Here is a 16,883-nt window from a genome sequence, read left to right as displayed (position 1 = left end):
ATATTGACTGGTCCGATGATGATGATGTAAACCTGTGCAAAGGAATTTGTTAACTTAAGATAATTTGTAGCAAAGTGTATGAAAAGTGAAGGTGAAAAAATAGGCCCATTTACACCACAGTCCGAAAAGCGCTATTTTACTAATATTTGGGTACTAAGCAGTTCCCATCTGAATAAGTCAGTAAAATAGTGACGTCTGAATTGAAATGTAAATCGGCCTTCGGTTTTGTGTGAGAGAAAACTTTTGACGGTCACAGGTTGAAGTTTTTATAGGGTTTTAGGTCTTTTGACGGAAGAATGTATCTTGTCCGTTTTTTCAGTAAAGATCGCATGTTAGTGCATTTCAAAGTATACATATATATATATATATATATATATTTGCTACTAGATTGATATGCGAAATTAATTAAATCATGAATTCCACCGTGGAAAGGAACCAAGCAGTAATTTTCATGATCAATTAATTTAAATCACACATTGAACAAAATAAAACAATTTGATAACTTGTAAATGATGACTAGTGCCGACGAATGGCGCTTCATAAAGTTATTCAAGTCAAAATCTAAAGTTCATCCACTTGAACTCTTCTAATGCCCCTTCAATGATAGTACTCAATGGAAGACACAATCATATTTGTAAGCATATCGACGCGACTGAACGTGATAAAAACGAAAATACAAGAAGAAAAGCTGAAGCGTATTGCTCCCGACAACACCCCTATGACATTGATCCTAAACCATTTATTGTCGTATTACTTTAATATGCATGTAATCAACCTAATGTTATTGATTTCCCATGACGACAGAGGCCCCGGTGAATTCGTGAAATTCGAAAGCAAAGAGAAAGGGAACATGAAATGTTATCTGTGGTTCTAGACGAATGATTCCCGATCACCTTAAAATAAATGGGTCACCCTCTCTCTCAGTTGTCATATTTTCTCAAAAAGAGGAAGTTTTTTCATAAGCGAAATAACTATATTTCAAATGCCCATTTTTCATCATCAGATGAGTTGTTAACATATTTCTTTCGGGTGAAACGCAAATTATTGTTCATTTACTTTATAATGCATTGATTCAATAACGTTAATACACAGTAAAAACGCTGCTTAAAAAAGTGATGTTCACTTACAGTTGTACACTATCTTAAACAACAGTTGAACAAATTGTAAACAATGTTGCTCGAAACGAAAGTAATTTTGTTAAACATTCGCTGTTTAAAATTTAATGACTGCTATCTTTACTACACGAGAGCTTTTAGACAGTGTTGTTTACATATGACGTCATGTGTCACGTGCCAGTAAAGTGCGCGTTGGCTAAAAGCTTTGTTTCACATCATGGCCGACCAAGCTGTAGAGGTGTCGTGGATGAGTCGCCGGAAACGTCGCCGGACTGTCGATCACAAGGTCCACGGTTCGAGTCCCGCCGCGGCACTAATGTCCTTTGGCAGCCTAGCATAGCGGGGTAATGTTGGAGCGCCTTGAGGACCTTGCAAGGTCGGTACGTGCGCTATATAATAATCCAATAGTATTATTATTATTTAACAACAGCTCCTTTTTAAACAACTTTCTTTAAACAACCCAGTTGGTGTAAACAACCCCACTGAACAACAGCTCCTTTTAAAACAACTTTCTTTAAACAACCCAGTTGGTGTAAACAACCCCCACTGAACAACAGCTCCTTTTAAAACAACTTTCTTTAAACAACCCAGTTGGTGTAAACAAGCCCCACTGAACAACAGCTCCGTTTTAAACAACTTTCTTTCAACAACCCAGTTGGTGTAAACAACCCCCACTGAACAACAGCTCCGTTTTAAACAACCGTCTTTAAACAACACCGGTTGTTTAAATTGTGATTTTAAACAAGTTGTTCAAAATGTTGATCAACTAAGTGTTTAAACTTTAAACAACTCGAGTTGCTTAACATTTTAAACAACTCTTAGATCAGGTCACCCGTTAATCCAAAGTTGTTTAAACTTTTACACAACATGTTCACTAAAATGTTAACTGTGTATCAAGATTATGTTATTAGTACAGCTTTGAAGCAAGTAATTATACACGGTACCTGTAGAACACGTTATTTACGTGATGCTACATTACAACAATAGTAGAAGGTGTTTAATACATAGTTATAAGATCATACCATGAATTTTTATTTTAAAACAATACTGTGGTATAAATACATCTCCTCCTGTGAATCCTCTTAGTGAAATACGAGCCTGAGAGCACTTTGCAGATTATCCCCACGAATGTTCAAATCTTAATTCAGTTTTGGGTGGTAATTTGAACTTTGAACGTCCTTTTAACATGCTTTCGTTTTTATGTGGGGGAGGGAGTGACTATATGATTCCCGGGTGTAAGGCGTTACAAAAAAACAACGTGCGTGTTTTTGTTTTTGAGTTTTGAAAAATATCATACATCAAAGCATGCCGAAAATCATGTTAAGTAACGCATGAGCTCTATAATAATCTTAACACATGGGTTGAGTATCCGTTTTCAGCTAAAAACTTGTTCAGATCACGTATAAAGCGAATTACGTTGTGTAATAAACTGTACCAAGAAAAGCATATCAAATCAAACCGCTTCTCATCTATTTATTATGTTATGCGCTGGGGATTAATATTAGGCCACTACTGCTCCCGAAGATATATCCTGAAATAGAGTATGTGTGAATCAACTCTACGGGGATTGCATGCCTTATTGTTCTGCTCCGATTGGATTAAAATGTTGTATTATATTTGATTTATTGCACATTTACAATAGCACGGTTGACGTTGTATAGAAAATAGTTTTGCAAGAAGAAGCGTCATAAATTCAATGGCAAACAAATTACTCTTACTTTTTGAAGATTGAATAAATATCACATTGCAATTTCGATGTATGTTTCCAATTGCTCTGATTATAGCGTCTGACAAATTTTACTTTTCAAAGAAATGATTTGAGTATCAAGGTTTAATTGTTTATATCTTAATTCTCCATCGAGACTTCTCACCAATTATCAGTTTGAATTCTTGTCTCCATGCGTTTGCCTCCCGTTTCTTTTCTTTTCTTTTCTGCCTGTCTCTCTCTTTGTTTTTGTCTGTCTTTATGTCTATCTCACTCTTCCGCTCTCTATCTTTTCTCTCTCTCTCTCTCTCTCTCTCTCTCTCTCTCTTACCTGCATATCCAGGGAGCTCCTGACCCGGGGGGGGGGGGGCAATGTATTGGTGGTCGGAAGACTTTAAATATTAAATACAAGCTGGGATGGGGTGATTCTGGCTTAAGGGAGGACTGTCGGGATTCCCAAAAATCATATTCTTTAGAAGGAACAAAATTGGGGAAAAAATCTTTCTTTTGCACCAAATCAAAGCTTTCGAGAGTATGAGACCGCCAAAAATCCATTTCTCTGATCGAAAAGCTTTTAAGCTATTACTTCTACTTTTAATTTGATTAATGGGATGTCAATCGACATTTTATTGTTGTTCGTACATCACTTTATAGATATTGATACAATCACACTAACAATGTGGTTCACGGAGATGGGTTTAGGTATCCCATTTGGGGTTATTTCTGCATAATAAATAACAAATGTAGAAGTCACTGATAATTTAGAAATGCTATCTCGAAAGACTTGAACTGTGTTGGTTTACCTACTTCATTTACTGTGTTTTTCAGTCGTTTCATATCCCCCAAAGCAAAGTATTGTACAGGGTGTCCTTGTGATTCTTTAATCTTTTATTTTCTACCATAAATTATGCATTTTTTCCATTCAAACTTTAGTCGCAGTCGGACCGCATAATGTGCAGGGGCATTAAATTTCCTTTCAATAACGGGATCAGTAATTGTTGCGCAAAGCGAATGGGAGAAGAATGAATAACCTATTCGGCAACTATATATACATGCCACAATTAAAATGGAAACAGATTTTTCTTCATATCCTCTGCCGGACAGTCGGAAACATTCAATTGTGACAGGTGAGTGAATGGAAACGAGGGAATTATTCAAATCGTGATTGACTGTATCGATCAAAATGGATCACGGCATGAATAGCACCCATCACTCATACTGACACGTCATCCTAATAATAACCGCCAGATCTGTAATCTAGGATAGGACGTCATTCACAGCGAGGACGCATAATGGCCGTTTAATAAATGCAATTCTAAAACCGACCAAAACAAAATAAATGACCCCGACTCGTACCGTTTTTGTGATATTAAAATACCTTTTTATCATATTCCACCGAAATTTACAAGTGATTCAAAAGTCAAATGCGCACGATGTGGTTTAAATATAGTATAAAAAGAGGGAGATAAGAAAGAATGTACAGTGTATAATTCCAGACATCCAAACGATGCTATAGCTAACCCTAATCTCTTTAATATCCCGCATAAAAGATTCAATGTGTAAATGCATTCTGGAAAGAAAATGAATGGATGGGGATCTGATGACCTTACGTTTCAAAAGCGATGCAAACAATTGAATTGCTGCTTTTGAGTAACCTCACATGTTCCATCTACTGTAATGGCACGAGTCAAACTAGTCCAGAAATAAGGCTGTGTGATTTTTCTTTTGATCTTTTCCAGAAATAGACAGAAAGCAAGGGAGGGAGAGAGAGAGGGAGAGAGACAGAGAGAGAGGGAGGGGGAGAGAGAGAGAGAGGGGGAGAGAGAGTGAGGGAGAGAGAAAGAGAGAGAGAGAGAGAGAGAGAGAGAGAGGAGAGAGAGAGAGAGAGAGAGAACCCTACAATACTAAAATCATATATTTTTAAATGAGACTAAAACAAAAAGAACCTCGTCTTTACCAAAGCTCAATCGTTTCTTTAATCAACCGTGCGTGAACGAACATAAATATATCGCAAGTAAACGGCGTCTGCTGTAAAAAAAACCCACAGCCTGTGATGTTGGAGTCAAACATTCAAGGGTACCCGGAGAACATCCTTCAAATGACCTTCATACTTTCCGCACCCGTCCTTTCAAGTTCATGGTTTATTACACGATCCTGCAAGATTACGTTGTGTCTCGGTATCACTTTCAAGGAAATTACACGAAAAAATGTTGTTGATATTAAATTATCGTGCATGAGTGACCTTCAGAAATGCAAACATTCAAGACAATAGGCCTGACTTGGTCATGTTAGTCAAGGAAATGAACACCAGAGGCTGAGAGCACGTATAGTGAGAAGTTCATCATCAAGTAACCATGTATCAAAGGCGCGTTGAATTTCTAAATATCATACTTAGAATAACATTAGCGAATCCACAGGGTGAGCGAGAGAGGGAGGGAGGGAGGGAGAGAGAGAGAGAGTGAGAGAGGGAGAGAGAGAGAGAGAGAGAGAGAGAGAGGGAGAGAGAGAGAGAGAAAAAGGGGGGGGGGAGTGGGAGGTAAGGACCCCTGTTTAAAGGTAAAAAGCTCAGTTCTGGTCGTGCGATTGCATTGTGAAAGAAACGTTGTGGAATCGATCAGAAAAGGTTGATCATCTAGCATATAAGTATTGGTGTGTACTGCAGGGTTCTGGAATCATCAAAATGATCGGAAATTTGGCCCACTCTTGGTAAAGTTACAAACACTGTAGATAGAAAGATGTATATGTGACTACGCGACACGTGCACGTGTCACCACAATATCTATCAGGTCCAAATAGATATAAGGATTTACCAAATATATCAACAAGTAGGCGGTTTCCCGGCAAAATTTGTATCATCACGTATTAGTCAAAACATATTCTTTCACATGATTGGTAATATGAGCTTCCATTTCATTTTTTGAGAGGGGGGCGTTTACAAAAACTGGTTTTTACCTTTAAACGAAACCGGCTGTTATTCAATAGGAGAACAAATTCATGTTTTTGTGTATGCCCCCTCCTAATTTGAGATCCTCAATTTAAAAAATGCCTCGGATTATAGGTTTGAGCATGTCAATAAAAGCAAACAGTCGGCTGTCTGCAAAAAGGCCGTTTGAGCAATACATAGAGTGATTTCCAGTTCGGTGTTTAGTGCTGGTGTTACACCAGCCCTAAACACAAAAGCCCTAATCGAAATGACCTTGCTTATCATGAATATTCATGGTTAAGGTCATTGTACAGTTCGGTGTTTAGTGCTGGTGTTACACCAGCCCTAAACACAAAAAAAATCACTCAATGTCAATGTCAGTAGGGAGCTTTTTATTGCGGGCAGCGAACGATTCCTCCACACTCCCGCCTAGCATTTGATAACAAAGGAAAAAGATTTCAGTAAAACGTTCACTAAATTTACACCACATGTAACAGCACAGGTACATCAAAGGGGAAGTGCACCCTGATATTAATTTGGTTTTAATAGAAGCGGGAACATGAGAGGAACAGGTCAATGAAAGTTTGAGCGAAAAACGATTAAAAATTTGAATTTTTGAAGTTGTGATGAATCAAACACAAATTGACCACTCTATCCATGACTCATCTTGCAAGCTCCCTTCCGTTTGCCCTGTACTAAAAATTAAAGTTTGGCTTAAGAAAATTGTTAAACACACATTGACCCTTAATAGGCCTTTAACTGTTGCAAATATGTTTTTATACAACCACTGTATGAAACAAGTCGCTTCCGTCATCAAGAACTGAGAAAATGAAAGTTTTTGAAATTTCCTGCATAGAACAAATTGGAGAGGAGCTCCCAAGATACGTCATGATGTAGCCAAATTTTGTTTGACTAATGACAACTTAAAAAAATAGATAACTTTCCTTTTTTCAATCGGATTGCTCAAACTTTCACTAATTTGTTTCTCTCAATGTTCTGTTTTTTATTTTTAAAACCAACTTGATATCAGGATGGACTTCCACTTTAACTTCTTGATACATCACTGCCCTCCCGCCTCCACGATTCGCCTTCTTCTCGCGCCGCTCCTGGCGACAATGCTTGGAATTAAAAGTAAAAACGACATTGAAGATGATATCATTGCAACTAAGCTCTAATTCACTCTTGGTGTTGAATTTAACCTGTCCGTCTCTGACAAGGACACCAAAACTCACATTCCTATGAACGTGCCACCCTTCAAAAATAACGCAGGGCGTTTATGTGACAAAGATGGTTAAGTTGACGAGGAGGCAAAACAGCGGCGTTTAATGCGCTTGGTCGCCGAACATTAATATGGGCAATTTCATCGGGTATTTCCTCGCCTTAAAACAACCCACACGCACGACTTGCTTTGCATTTAGAGAAAACAAACGAATGGTTTAATTGGGTTTTCATCAGAAGAGAGCCCCTATCACGAACCGTCTAGTACAATCGCAGACGCCGTGGATTATGACGTTAATTACGTCGTGAAAGCACTAGGCTTTTTCTTTTCTTTTTCCTGGACATGTCAGGGGAGTTGAAAGGAGGTGTTTGCAGGGATAAGGTACACAAGAAGTTAATTCCGATGGAATCCGACAGTCAGGACGAGGACGTGATTAGAGACGGAGAAGGGGAGGGAAGGAGAAGAGAGAGATAGAAAGAGAGAGAGAGAGAGAGGGACGGAGAGAGAGAGAGAGAGAGAGAGAGGGAGAGAGGAGGGAGATGGAGAGAGAAAGAGAGATAGAGAGAGAGAGAGAGAGGAGGGAGGGTAGAGAAAGAGAAAGAGGGAGATGGAGAGAGAAAACAATGAGAGAGAAGGAGGGAGGGGGTAACCAGGCAGTGATGCGAGGACGAGAATGAAAAGGAAAGACTTTGGAAGGGAGTGAGAATCAAGAGCGATTGAGAGGGGCGATAGGAGTAGTAAAGAGGAGGACACTGTGCTATCAATCATTCCGAGAGCTTAAGGAGGAAGAAAGAATAAAAAGAAGGGAACGGAGAGAAAGATACCGGTCCAAGAGTACAGACGGAGGGGTTTAATTTTTTCCACAAAATGGATATGGGTGAGTGGTTGCTGTGATGCAGTGTCAGTCAACTAAATTAAATCATGCCCCAAATTCTCTCAGACAAAATTATCGGGGGGTTTCAGGAATCAGTTTGCTTACGGATAAACTGTTTGGACAAGCGGCATCTCCAATCCTCTTTATAGATCTCTGACCCCGATACCCCGTCAGTCACGAATCTCTGATTTAGGACCGTCATTGAACAAAAAAGTAAGATAATATACGACAAATCCAAGATAAAATGGGTTAGGGTGGATGGGTTTCATTGATTTTGTAGGTTCGACGGATGTCCTCATTTGACCTTATTTCATATTTTCAACCCCGGATATGAAACCGATGCTTCAGTAAACGAATTTGTTATACAGTGCGACCCAGAAAAAAAGAAAACCGAGAATTATCGATGTTTTATCATAACTTAATTACAATTATGATTAATAAATCACTCATGCGTGAAATATGCATCATATGAATTGCATCAAATAAAAGAGGAGGATCTAAGCTTTACAAATATGTGTAATTTATTAATTATAATTGTGATTAAGTTATGATAAAGCATCGATAATTCTCGGTTTCGTTTTTTCTGGGTCGCACTGTATTTATGTAAGGTCAAACGTTGCCTGTTTTTTTATTTAAAAGATATCGGCCACACTCTTTAAAAAAAGTTTCATTTCAAAAGCTTTGTGTTGTATGAATATGCTTTGTGATCACTTCATAACGAATTCAAGACATCACTGATTGTCTATTTGTTAAGGTGCAGGCTAACTGGATTCTCATCCAAATATTTCAATGCCGCTTTAGAATTTTAATGACACAAATAAGTTTTAAATGCAGCAAAGTGACCATGGGAGTAACAGTCACCTGGTCAAATATTTGTCCCATGCAGACGTGAAATTTGTGTAACGACGACAATTTTGACGGTGTTTTCCCTTCGTGTGCTTTCCGACAACTAACACACAGATCTACATTTGCCACACTCAACCCAGGTGATGTAAATGGGTACCTGGCAGGAATTAATTCCTTGAAATGCTAGAGCGCCGTAATGGCAGCACAGCTAAAGCCAGGGTAATAATATCCAAGTTTGGAAGCGCTATATAAAAGCTGAGTATTATAATTATTATTACTATCATTAAAGCACGTGATACAACAAACGAAAATATAGGTAGGACAATATTGGGGTCTATGAAAATAAATTTCCATCGATCAACCATTTCAAACATTAAAAAAAGCTATTTAACCAACAATGATAGATATATGAATTATTTTCAGCTTTACCAAAAGGCTTTCAACATAGAAAATGAAATCATGCAACAAACCACCGGCTGCCCGCAATACAGGAAGGTATTGGCAATGACCTTTATTGCTGCAGGCATTCGACAAAATACAAACGTTGGTAGAAATAATACTGAGTTAATAATATTGCTAAAGGCTTCGAATTATTCCTTATCAACAAAATTGATTCCAAAAGACTTATAAAGATAAGTCTGAAAAATACTGTCACCTAATTCCCTTTAAAAAGAGTACATTTTTCGCAGCTCTTTGTTTTTTTGGTAAATTGCAGCTTCTAAACAGCATTTCTAGCCTTCATCATTTAAGGAAAAAGAATCTTCTGTCTCGATGCCCCTAGCAAAAATCGAAAGGAAGAAAAATCTATTTTGCAAAGGACGTCTAGGCAGAGCGATTAATATACTTTAGTATATATGTGGTAGAGCTGTTTTTATCCCTATTAAGCCCCACAGGCTACCCATGTACTCGGGCGGAAGGGCAGTGGGGTGAGTTGGCGTATGTTTTCTACAGGGAAGATAGGAGAGAATGATTTCCTTTCATTTCATATATTTTAGGGCTTCCACGTTCTTTCTTTCTTTTTGCTTTAACAAAATAAAAAAAATTGTTTCCTCTCAAAACAAAGGCATTCTTTACATTGCTATAATTTCATTTCTAAAATCAAACGCTTATAATGCATTTGTTCACATGTTTTTATTGATATTGTTCTGTTTATATATTTGTTTATATTGTAATAGTTTATATTGAATTTTTAGATGTGGAGAAATTTGTGTTTTTATTTTTGAGTGGACAAAAAGTGAAAAAAAAAATCGAAGAATAAAAGATACGATTAATTGCCAATAAGCTCAACATTTGAATACATGGTTTATAATTATTTATTGGATAGACCTTAGGAGGAAGTAGGTCGCACTATGACACAATGCAAAAATACTTTTCCCCTTTCTTTTACTTATCAGCTCCGTAATACTATCAAATATGACGTCAAATAATACTTATCAGCATAGGCTATAGTTGCAAAGGCTTTTTGAAGAAAAAAAACTGCCCTCTCAATGAACGATAATGCTTTTCATTCGTAGACATGAAAAGAGGTATAATTCACAGTCAACTTGGTCTTCTCTCTCTCTCTTCTCTCTCTCTCTCTCTCTCTCTCTCTCTCTCTCTCTCTCTATCTCACTCTCCATATAAATCACTTGCCATCTATACCTACAACTGTTTATCCACTCAACGTATTAATAGAATTAGACGAAGTCAAGATGGCTCATTTGGGGATGGAGGCAAGAAAATCATAATTGTTGGCATCTCTTTCCCATGTCGAACACCGTCTCAGTTGTAACATACGACAATTTGAAGAATACTGGAAGGTACTTTTGATCAGGTTATGTACACATACATGCAGGGCACATAGTCATACATGATATACCGCACAGTCATTTTCACGCAATTATTTCTCAGCGGTTATCTTTACAAAAAAAATCAATTCCTCTTTATTTTTGTTTAATATTTATATTTTACATTAAAATACTTCCTAACTCCAACCCTGGACCCATCACTATAGCTAATCCTGATCCTCACAATAAAACTAACCCGGAACCACATTGCAACCCTCACCCTATTTACCTTTGACGACATAATTATAAGCCCGAAACAACTTTTGGAGGAGCAATATCAAATCTCCACGCAGAATCTCCATGTTTGTAACGTACATACGGGGTGAATAATTCACATTAAAGTAAAAACGAATTAAATAACTCCTAGAAAATGTTTCTTTCTAAATGATATTATCAAACAAAATTTCGAATCATATAATTAAGTGATACACTCACCCGAATCTAGCCCTCGAGCCATGGAGTGTTTCATATTCATTTTGTTTAGTACATTCGTTATGCGGTAATTATGTTTGTTTGTTTACTTTTTACAACACATATTACTGAATTTACATAGCGCGCACCATAACGACGTAACATGCGGTACAGCAACATCACGCGATCTTTATGTATACACATGTTATTGACGGATTAGTATGATGGAGCGTAATCAATCGAGAACAATGTTACCATCTGAAAAACTATCATTATTATGCATCAATGTACTGTTATCAATGCAATGCATCACTTCTTCGTCAGCGATCAATAAAAAGTCCCCAAATTTAACGTTTGATGAATATCAGGGTAAATAATCAAGGCGCCATCTATATCCAGCCATGCCCATCACATTGCGTCATCTTGCAGTAACATTCACAACATTGTTCCGTTCATGGTATCTTCATTGTGGCTGCAGCGTATCCACCAGCCATATATAGATGCACTATGATGGTTGAAAATCTGTCACATTACAGTGTACTTTAAGCTTTTAACTGCTTGTATTGTCTATAAACTGACTTTATTACAGAGCTGAAAGTTAAATGGCAAACTACAATGCCAATTTACAAGATAGGGACAGAGAGAGATTGAGAGAGAGAGAGATGGAGAGAGAGGGGGGGGGGGGCCAGGTAGGGGAGGGAGAGAAACAGATAGGGTTAAAGTAATAGAAAATGATGAAGGGAGGGAGGATGGGAGAGGGTGAGAGACAGAGAGAGAGAGAAAGAGAGAGAGAGAGATAGAGAAAGAAGGAGAGAGAGAGAGAGAGAGAGTGTGTGTGTAAGGGGGGGGGGGGGGGGGGGTAAATGAAACGAAACAATAGACCTACGACTGAAAACCTATATTGTCTACGCAAATGGTATACTCTTCCAGGCTATACACATATAAAAGTAAGCTTAAAATTACATTTTAAAACACTTTATCCATGAATGTATGTGGCGTCGCCAGTCAGCTGCAGTTTTGACATTTTATCCGTCAGGACGGAACCAACGTTTGCCCTAATCTCCGCCCCCCCCCCAAAAAAAAAGAAGTCAGAATTGCACTGGGTCTACGCTTTACGGGGCTGCCTTTTGGATTAGATACTTCCGTCCTTCTTTTTATCATCAATTTTCGGAAACGCAAATGCATTCGGGATCTTGCGCCCCAGTTTGAAGCTCCTCCCCCCAAATGAATTAATATATATATATATATATATATATATATATATATATATATATATATATATATATGGCATCTTATCTTCTCATGCGTCAGAATAGAAACGATTATATTATTCCCTTAGAATGCAAGACAACTTCTGAAACACTCATATTCGATTGGATGAGAGCTAGGTGCCATCTTAAAATATCAGATGTGAGCAATTTCTGACGTGATTAATCTTCTCTTTTGCGCCGTTATTTTTCATAGTGGCAATCGTTCAACGTATATTTACAGGTACCTGAAAACCTGGATTTTGCTATATATAATTCAATCAATTTGCCATATATAATCCAAGTATAATTCAATCAATAAATTATAATAGTAAAAATGACATCAATCTATGTAGCGCATGCAGCTACTACAGAATTAAACATTACTGCGCTGTGATGAAAAACAGACTCCTAACAGTGCTACTTTACAGACAAACAATTATATAGTTCCTTTATACAACTTATTTAACAAAGGGTATTATTATAATTGGTTATGAAAAGGCTATTATCTATTTTTCAAACGCAGATTTAAGAAAATAAGATTGACTTCTTCAAATATAGCGTCACACGGAATTTTACGCAATATGAAAATGTTTTAAAAAAAACCAATGGCAGTTTTAAGAAAAGAATATTGCCTTTGGGGTTTGCAGTGAGGTACTGATTGTGTATAGTTGCCGATATAGATTTTTCTTCTTTTCTTCAAAAGTAATTTTGTAAAAAACAAATTTGTGGTCTTAAATGTATTATGTTCTGATTAGGTAGTAGTTCAATTTAAAGGTGTCGTGTAGTAGAGAGTTGGATGACACGCCACCGGATGTTACCCTTTCTAGGTTCGAATTTCGAACTTTTCGACTTTAAATTTCGTGCTTCAGTTTTCTCTATTTCCAAGGTAATATATTATGTCAGTTTTCAATCCCTTGCAGTGAAAACTGTAAAGGTACTCAAATAATCTAACCCTAGTTTTCATAAATACGTGAATACCTGTTGCTCCGAAATATGCTCCGATGACAACTACTCAGGGGCTTATTTTTTGTTATCAGAAATGGGGCCAGCTGGGGTTGTAACCGATTTTTTAGTTTAGGTTTAGGGCCGTTTGGTTCAGGGTTAAAGTTAAAGAAAAGGTTGAGTTCTGGGAAGAGGTGAAAAAAAAAATCATTCTTATTATGCTAGTGTGGAAGAACATCAGATAAGACATGTTCCTTGAAAAGCATGGCTCTTCAAATGCCTTCATATTCTAAATATGGCATGTAACATCGTAAAAATCCAGGGTAGGATTTTTACGCCACGTGTTCGTGTAGTCCCATATACATCTTTCTGTGTACAGTGTTTGTAACTTAACCAAGACTTGGACAAATTTCTTATCATTTTGATGATTCCAGAACCTTGCAATACACACAAATTCTTATGTGCTAGATGATCAACCTTTTCTGGTCGATTACACACCGTTTCTTTCACAATGCAATCGCATAACCAGAACTCAACTTCATCTTTAAGTTAAACAATTCGTTAGTGTTGGATATTCGCAGAGTATTAGTGCCGTTCATAGTTGAGATTCAGGGCAATAACTACAATTGACTAATATATATGTATTATATGTTACTGATAGATATTTTCACATTAAATTAGTTGAACGAAAATGAACGGCGAAAAAAAGGACATTTTTTTTTAGTTTAAGCTTCTAAATCTTATTTTTCGTAAAACGCGTATAAAGTTCAATAGTGAACACTCTATTTTACCGAGACAATATCATTGTATGATATTAAAATGTGTGCGTGTGTGTTTGTGTATGAAGGTGTGGGTGTGTGTGCATGCGTAGGTGCGTGTGTGTGTGTGTGTGTGTGAACGTCCAGGAAGAAGACGGTCTTTTGAAACATCTTCCATTACGACAGATGAAGTGAAGCGTAGTGGCTAGCACGAAAACTTACGTTAATTTCATTAGTGGTATACAGTGAGTAGATTACAACCGTCTAATTCTATTTATGCTCGATAAGGCACTACCATAACTGAATTGACATCTTGAGACCCTAAAGTTGAAATGGTAGCGAACAAAACCACTTAATGCATCGAGACGCAGACACACAGCGATGGAAAACGTATCTCTTCCCCTTCATTTCAACATGGATAGCGTTATGCTGATTCTAATAATTTAGCAAAGCTACAACAACGATAAGATATGATATTCGTGGAAAGTGGGTAAAAAATATGACATTACATGAATAATAATAATCATAATAATAATAGCCTAATAAGTCCACTCCAAATTTTATTAAACCGAAACGGAAATTCTTTTTGCCCAATTGATCGTGAGCCCGGCAGCCACTGAGCAGCGCCAGATCGACGTTGCTCTATCCCTTATTGATGAACGCCAAACAAGGTAGCAACCTTGATAAAGTATTTGTAATGAATTCTCTTTGGAATGCTCAAGATAGGTAGGTCTACAAGAGGCTCACTAAACCGATGAGAAATGTGTTTTTATCATATTGACAACTGGTGATTTTTTTAAAGGTGAATTAAGGGGGAGGGTGCGGTTTAACTTTAAATATATTTTGAAAATTGTTGTCCATTTTAAATCTTGGGTAAATCAAATACTACAGGCCGACTTTTGTGTAAAAAGAGTGAATTGTCTTCGGGTTTGATCCTGCGAGTTTGTGATAGAAATAAGTTGAAGCCCGTATTTTACTAAAATTTAAACCCAAAGCTATTTGTTCAAAATCGGGTTCAACAAAGAGAATTAATTTGAAGTTTCCCTAACTGTTAAGCGTGATGTCAGCTTAACCCATGCTCGAGTTTACATGAATTAGCAGAGTACGGGTCATCGTCTTCTGTTTTCCAAGCAATGGTTTAACTAAGCCATGAATTTGTAACATGAATGTTCGGTCCATCATAAAAAGATATATTCACGCTTTCGTTCGGAAATGTGTTCAGAGCGTAATCTAGAGCCCACAATGGCTACAGTATAAATATAAGCATTTATCTGATAGTTTATTCACATGGCAGATGTTTATGAGATTTAATAACATTATTTACTCGTATGCTTATTATGGGAATGACCTTGTCATACCCTTTAACAGGCTCATAAAATCAAACATGATAAATCATTACAATCAAACACATTTAGATATTAATACGTGAAGCAGCTCCACAAATGCTAAATATACATACACTTTTATAACACCAATGCAGCTGGCAAGAAATATTGTTTTGCCCTCAAGGACAGAAACGTTTTGTAATTCGTAAAATATAAAAAAAGTCTTTTAAAAAGAGAAAAATGTGTTTGGAATAGGCCAGGGATCGTTTCACAAAATCTTCTTAAGTACAAGTTCACTGATATCCCATTACAAACGGGGATATATGTATTATACACGCCTTACAATGGGTTGTCGGTGAACTTGTACTTCGTGAAATGCTGCCCTGTTTACTACTTTGATGCATACCACAGTTTTTCTCCACGACTGAAACGCCAACAAGAGGATTGTCCGACGTATCACCAATTTATGGAGGCAATATTAATAATAATAATATGACAAATTTATATAGCGCTTGTGACAAAAGTTTCAAAGCGCTGTACATGTACACAAATCAAAATTACTTGAAACAAAAATCAGTATAAAATCAGTATTAATAATGGAATTAACATTACTCAAATTACCAAGAAAACAAAATATTACTAAACTAACTTAACAAATTATCATTACTTAAATTAACAAGAAGATCAAATATTTCTAACATAACTGAACAAATTAACATTACTTAAATTACCAAGAAGATCAAACATTGCTAACATTACTAAAGAAATTTAACAAAACATGTAAATTCCTTGGAAATTAACACATTATATCAATAATAACAATAATTTGAAAAGACATAATGTGACTTTCATCTATACAGATGCCATTATGGATTGCAGGTGAATCAAATACTTGGGATCCACGGGTTTGGGAGAGAAATATTCAGATGAATTGAATTACATAACTAAACCTGTTTATTTTTCAGAAAAGAATTTTGAGAAAAGTGAAGATGATGCTGTTGGTTGGTGTACAATCAAGGTTTAACTGCGTGATGTATTCTATTATTAATTCATAACAAAACTATTTAATTCAGTACTCATGAAGCGGCTTGTTGGTCTAGTGGTATGATTCTCGCTTCGGGTGCGAGAGGTCCCGGGTTCGACTCCCGGACAAGCCCCTATTTTGCCTGTGTAAACCAGCCAGGACTACAACTACACGTTTGTTCGCTGAGTAGATTTCGATGTTAAAGACCCTATCCGATGAAAATACAACTAGATCCAAATTTAAAAGGGAATGAATGTGGAATACAAATATAAAAGAATAAAAAGTATTTACTCTTTCCTTTATTGCACAAAAGCAAATTACAGCCTCATTTTCCGCACCCCTCCAAATACGGGTCAACAGGGTTCAAATTTGCCGGTTCACCTAATAAAGGGTGCTTAAAGGGATTGGGTAACTTTGTCTCAGATGCTGAAACAAAATCTTGGATTTAGCTCATGCTGCAATGATAATTATAAAATCTTTTGGTGAGTCAGGAACCCCATGAATTTTAAGAAGCCGATCACCTATCTGATTATCAAGATATTTATGATTAGAAATTGAAATTGAAATAAAAGTCCCCCATTTGTTTGGTTATGCACTTTGTACTCCGGTATTAAAACTTTTATTGATATTAATGATCATGGTAATGTATATTAATTGACATGAAA

At 36.8% G+C, this 16,883-nt stretch overlaps 1 non-coding gene across 1 annotated transcript; it reads left to right on the top strand.

The window, feature by feature from the left end:
• The first annotated feature begins 16,279 nt into the window (after positions 1 to 16,279).
• TRNAP-CGG lies at positions 16,280 to 16,351 on the top strand. The gene has a single exon. It is a non-coding gene; the product is annotated as a tRNA-Pro (tRNA).
• The last annotated feature ends 532 nt before the right edge of the window (positions 16,352 to 16,883 follow it).

This window comes from Strongylocentrotus purpuratus, unplaced genomic scaffold, assembly GCF_000002235.5.
Source record: "Strongylocentrotus purpuratus isolate Spur 01 unplaced genomic scaffold, Spur_5.0 spur5_scaffold_16, whole genome shotgun sequence".
Taxonomy (NCBI): domain Eukaryota; kingdom Metazoa; phylum Echinodermata; class Echinoidea; order Camarodonta; family Strongylocentrotidae; genus Strongylocentrotus; species Strongylocentrotus purpuratus.
Note: the sequence above shows the minus strand (reverse complement) of the source record. Positions and strands in the feature narration are given on the sequence as shown.